Source organism: Podarcis filfolensis, assembly GCF_964270895.1.
Source record: "Podarcis filfolensis genome assembly, chromosome: 7".
NCBI classification, from domain to species: domain Eukaryota; kingdom Metazoa; phylum Chordata; class Lepidosauria; order Squamata; family Lacertidae; genus Podarcis; species Podarcis filfolensis.
Window position 1 is genome coordinate 68,493,526 of NC_139603.1, and position 6,038 is coordinate 68,499,563.

The 6,038-nt window shown below is 45.0% G+C and overlaps 1 long non-coding RNA gene across 1 annotated transcript in view; it reads right to left on the reverse strand.

Moving 5' to 3' along the window:
- Window positions 1–5,516, reverse strand: part of LOC310766916 — a 20,262-nt gene extending 14,746 nt beyond the window's left edge. The window contains exons 1-3 of the long non-coding RNA XR_014550523.1: window positions 5,408–5,516; window positions 4,107–4,166; window positions 551–646 (exon numbers count right to left, since the gene is read on the reverse strand). This is a non-coding gene — a long non-coding RNA (uncharacterized lncRNA). The remainder of the gene's footprint in view (window positions 1–550; window positions 647–4,106; window positions 4,167–5,407) is intronic.
- Between the last annotated feature and the right edge of the window lie 522 nt (window positions 5,517–6,038).

Sequence of the window (6,038 nt, forward strand, 5' to 3'; positions counted from 1 at the left end):
GCTGTTCTGGGAGGGCCATCTTTCATCTGTTAGCGACTGATGGATATTTCAAAGGCTGATGAACTGCTCTGGGGTGATTTTAATAAGAGAATATGCATATCTACAGTGGAGACTTTAAGTGGTTTACTACAAGGGCTGCACTGCATTCCCTTATGGCTAACTTTCCTGGGGCTGCATGCCAGCAATGTGCAGGAGGAGCCAATGCAAAATGGGTGGCGCTGTGGGTTAAATAACAGAGCCTAGGACTTGCTGACCAGAAGGTCGGTGGTTCAAATCCCCGCGACGGGGTGAGCTCCCGTTGCTCGGTCCCTGCTCCTGCCAACCTAGCAGTTCGAAAGCACGTCAAAGTGCAAGTAGATAAATAGGTTCTGCTCCAGTGGGAAGGTAAACGGCGTTTCTGTGCGCTGCTCTGGTTCGCCAGAAGCGGCTTAGTCATGCTGGCCACATGACCCGGAAGCTGTACGCCGGCTCCCTCGGCCAATAAAGCGAGATGAGTGCCGCAACCCCAGAGTCATCTGTGACTGGACCTAATGGTCAGGGGTCCCTTTACCTTTATGCCCTGCACACAACATCCACATGCACCCATTCAGATAGATGGAAGATAAGCCTTTTTAAAGCCATCCAAGTTGATGACCATCACTACTTGCTGTGGGAGGGAATTCCAGAGTTGTTGTTGCTATTGTTATTATTGTTGTTGTTGTTTCAATTTATATACCACCCTTTATCAAAAGATATCAAGGCAGTGTACAACTTTTAAAACAATACAGATCAAAGCTAGTTTTTTGAGGGGGGTGCAGGACTGCATAAGAAATAACATTATAGTTATGGATTGCAGCTAATGTTATATATACACCACTTCTCAAACCAGTGATGGGAGTGCAATGCATTCAGAGTAAATGGGTGTATATACACAGCCTATGTCCAGTCTTTATTGAGCATGCATTCTGATTTGTTTACAGGGTGGTTCTATGACAATGAGCTTAGAATCACAGGATTTGTAGACTTGGAAGGGAGCACAAAGGGTTATCTAGCCCAACCTCGTGAAATGCAGAAAGCTTTTGCCCGACGTGGGGCTCAAACTCGCAACCCTGAGGCTAAGAGTCTTGTGTTCTACCGATTGAGCTACTCACACCTGCCTGTGGGAAGCTTGCAAGCAGAAACTTCTAAAAGACTCCAATTGCAAAGCAATTTGAAAGCTGAAATATAATTACAGAACTAAAATTGAATTTCATCCTGAAATACTTGCAGGGTGTTTACACATCTCCCCATTGTTGTTGTTTAGTTGTTTAGTCGTGCCCGACTCTTCGTGACCCCATGGACCAGAGCACGCCAGGCACTCCTGTCTTCCACTGCCTTCCGCAGTTTGGTCAGACTCATGTTTGTAGCTTCGAGAACACTATCCAACCATCTCGTCCTCTGTCGTTCCCTTCTCCTTGTGCCCTCCATCTTTCCCAACATCAGGGTCTTTTCCAGGGAGTCTTCTCTTCTCATGAGGTGGCCAGAGTATTGGAGCCTCAGCTTCAGGATCTGTCCTTCCAGTGAGCACTCAGGGCTGATTTCCTTAAGAATGGATACGTTTGCTCTTCTTGCAGTCCATGGGACTCTCAAGAGTCTCCTCCTTCTTCGGCGATCAGCCTTCTTTATCTCCCCATTAATCAGTCATTTATCCCACACTTTCCCCTATCACTTTCCAAACTGCAAAAAAAGTCTTTTAAAAAAAGTGGGTTCGTTTTTGTGCTAAGGCAACAGAGCACTTTAATCCACTTTAAACATTAAATCCTAAAGTTGTGGAATGTGCTTGAATCCCTCTTGCAAAATACTGACAGTCTGGAGGCACCCTCATAACTTTTAGTGTGGCAGGAAAGTACTTCCCTTTGTCAGCTCATAACCTATTGCCAAACAGCTCTCCACTGGATCTGAACATGAGAGAGAGCTATCATTGACTTGAGCATTCATTTTAGAAAGAATAAGAGTGCCTCTCTGCCGAACTAGCCTGTTAATATTTCCACAGTATGATAATTAAGAAAATATGTGACAGGTTATTCTGGTTTATAATAGGAGACTAGAATGTGACCTTCTGTTCCAAAGTTCCCCACTTTATCACTTCCTTCTCCAAAATATCTGGTTTCACTATGGTTAACTAAGAACTCTTTCTGCCCAGTTGAATACCAAAGACAGTCTCCAGTCTGCAGGACTGGTTTAACAAGGGCTGCTTTTCACAGTTGGCTGTAAGCCAGGGGGATTCTCTTGCAAGTAGCTCACATGATTAAAAATCAAACCAAGGAAAGGGTGCATCGTACATGTGTCTACTCATAATAAAGTTTGATGAGAAACCCAGACAAGCTCATTACAGGATAGATCTTCGGTGAGATTTGGAAGGGTACTGTAAACATCAGAGAGAGATTGTGTGCATTATCTGATTAATTACATTAACAGAGATTGCATGAATTAACTTTTTACAGCTTAACATTTCCCCAGCTCTCAGCATCTGAAAATATTTGCCACAGTTGTATCTCACCCTTTCCCCAAGGACAAAAGAGCCCTGTTTTAGCCTGATAACAACCCTGTGAGATTGGTTAGGTTGAGAGCCAGCCTCACCACAGCTAAGCAGGGTTTGTTTATTTTTTAAATGCTTTTAAACCTTTTCTCTCAGGAGCTCATGGCAATGTTCATGCAATGTTCTCCCCTGCCCCCATCATTACAACAACTCTGTGAACCTGGATTGCCCATTTATCTCTGGATGTTGCTAGACTACAACTTCCATCATTCTAGTTACAGGTAGAGCTGTGTTGGTCTGCTGTAGTCAAAACAAACTAAAAAAATTCCTTCCAGTAGCACCTTAGAGACCAACTAAGTTTGTTATTGGTATGAGCTTTCTTGTGCATCTGAAGAAGTGTGCATGCACACGAAAGCTCATACCAATAACAAACTTAGTTGGTCTCTAAGGTGCTACTGGAAGGAAATTTTTTAGTTTGTTTCAACTTCCATCATGTTGACATGTCCACAGAATGGAAGACGGTTTGCTCTTTGGGGAGCTGGCTTCAGACACCAGGTCCATTGGCAGACCAACTCTACGTTGCAAAGATGTCTGCAAACAAGACATGAAGGCTGGCAACATTGGCCGTGCTATGTGGGAAGCCCTTGGAGCCGGCTGCAGTGCCTGAGACAGACAGTCAGGTCATGCTTCCATAGCAGTGACCAGAGGAGGAACGACCGCTGGGAGGAGCACAGAGAGAAGAAAGGCCATGGTGCATCTGCAGTGGCACAACCAGATGCCTTCATCTGCCCCAGCTGCAACAAAACATGTCTCTCCCGTATCAGTCCCTATAGCACAGCAGTTGCTGTAACTCTCCAGCCAAAGGTGCACTCCTCCTTTTTGTCTCCTAAGACAGATGGATGCCAACAGTGACAACAACCATCATCAGCCACCATTGGCTATGCTGGCTGGGCTGATGGCATCTGAAATGTAACACATGTCTCCTAATGCTGCTCTACATTCTAACTCAGGGGTGGCTAATCACAGGCCCGAGAGCCAAATGTGGGTGTTTTCTGTCTGGTCCTCAGGACTCTCCCTCTCACCGGCCCTGCTTCACATAGTCCTTGGGTGTTTATGCCTGGCTGGAATATGTCCTTGAGTTCTAATACTGTTTCTTGCTTGTCTTAGAGGGAGGATACAGAGAGTGGGAGGTGTGGGCATGTATAGTGAAGCCCTGACTAGGGAAGTTTTTAATGTTTGATTGTGTTTTTACTATTTTGCTGGGAGCCGCCCAGAGTGGCTGGGGCAACACAGTCAGATGGGCAGCATATAAATTATAAAGTTGTTGTTGTTTGCTTCTGTTGTTCTGCCGGTTTTGGCTGCTGGCCCTGCTCACCATTGGCACATGACCCTTCAGTGGTTGTCCAGAAGGCATTGCAAAAGGCGAGCCACACCTGTTCTAGTAGCTTCACCACCCAGGCTCTCTCTGTTTCTAAAAATGATGGGTAAATTCCACACATATCCAATCCTACCCTCCAGGGTAAAACAAAGCCTAAGTGTGCATAACACAGGCAGCAATAAAGGTCACTGGGCGACCTTGGGCCACTCATGCACTCTCGGCTTAACTTACCTCACAGGGTTGTGGTGAGAATACAACGGGGAGGAGAACTCTGTACACCACCTTGCGTTCCTTTGACGACAAAAGGCAGAATATAAACATAATTAATTTTAAAAAATATTTTCTCTTACTGCTACCACTGCTTCTCTTTCCTCTCTCAAATTTCTGATTGCTTGCTCCTAGGGGCAAGTGTCCTGCTTTGTGGGGGGAAACCTCCATATGTACTGAAGGCACTATAGGAAGTCAACCATTCAGACTCCACTCGCCATTTGAGATTGTACAGCCTGGCTGGGTTCAAGCTGAGATTTCTGCATTGCAGGGGGTTGGACTAGATGACCCCCAGGGCCCCTTCCAACACTGCAATTCTATGATTCTGTAAGGAGAGCATTTCCAAAAATGCAGAGCTGGTATATGCTGCTTCCCATGTCACTTGTTTTACTATTTAAAGACAATATTGAGCGTTTCTCCTTCAAGAATCTAGGAAGTCGCTGCTGTGACAGCTGTGGAGGATTTGTTCTCATTGGGAAATTGATTGGTGCAGGAAGGGACAACAGATTTAATTATGCAGGGACAATTTCTAGCTATCTTTCTAAGTACCCAGACGCAAACAAGGCCACCCAGAATTTCCTATGTCCGGATCCCCTTTCTCTTTGATCCCCATTGAGTAAACTATCAGGCATGCTTGTCCTCAATCAATAGCCCATCAAAAGTGCCCTGGTTTTGTAAAACACCCCTGCTTTCTCAAACTAATGGCAAGTCATTGAAGAAAGGGCTTGCTAAAGGAAGACAGCACAGCAGGAAGCAAAGCACAAGCAATGAGCCATTCCTCATGGCATTGCCAGGACTGGGAATAATAGAAATGGAGTTGCTCTAGCAAGATGTAGCTATATTCAGCACGTCCATGTTAGGCACTGGTGGGTGAAAAAATGGACAAGTTGATGTTTACTTCCTTTAAATAAACAACTTAATTTTTATCAATTTTCCCTCTTGTGTTAGGGACAGGACTAAACTCTGGACTGTAACCCCTTGGAGGCCCATGGGGGGTCGGTCCCATAGCTCAGTCCACCCTCTGTGAATTTTCAGTTTTCATTTAGAAAACAAAAAGAAAACTTCTGTCTCTTGGCTTTTTTGTTGCGCCTAAACTTGCTCACAGTATTTTGCCCAGTGAGTACAAATGAGGCAGTGTGATTACTCACAAAGCACTAGGCCCTTATTCTTAACTTTTAGGACATTTGACATTATTTTATTTAATGTTTAATACCATATAAACCTTCCTTTATTTGGGTTCTGGCTGTTCAGCATCAGTTCCCAACCTCATCAGGCTTGTCAGGCAACAGAAGGACTCTGATCAGTTGGATCTGAGAGCTGCCATTTAAACTTCCCACGATGTCTTGGGAAAAGCTGTATCGTGGGCAGTCTCACAACTCACCAAGGGCCATCATGCCCTGGAGAAGCATTGTGAGAAATCCTTTCATGTTACAGAGGATTATAGGAATTGGGAAGTACAGTGGTACCTTGGGTTAAGAACTTCATTCATTCTGGAGGTCTGTTCTTAACCTGAAATCGTTCTTAACCTGAGGTACCACTTTAGCTAATGGGGCCTCCCGCTGCCACCGCAGCGCAATTTCTGTTCTTATCCTGAGGTAAATTTCTTAACCCAAGGTACAGTGGTACCTTGGGTTACATACGCTTCAGGTTACATACGCTTCAGGTTACAGACTCCGCTAACCCAGAAATATTACCTCAGGTTAAGAACTTTGCTTCAGGATAAGAACAGAAATCGTGCTCCGGCGGCGCGGCGGCAACAGGAGGCCCCATTAGCTAAAGTGGTTCTTCAGGTTAAGAACAGTTTCAGGTTAAGAACGGACCTCCAGAACGAATTAAGTACTTAACCCGAGGTACCACTGTATTTCTGGGTTAGCGGAGTCTGTAACCTGAAGCGTC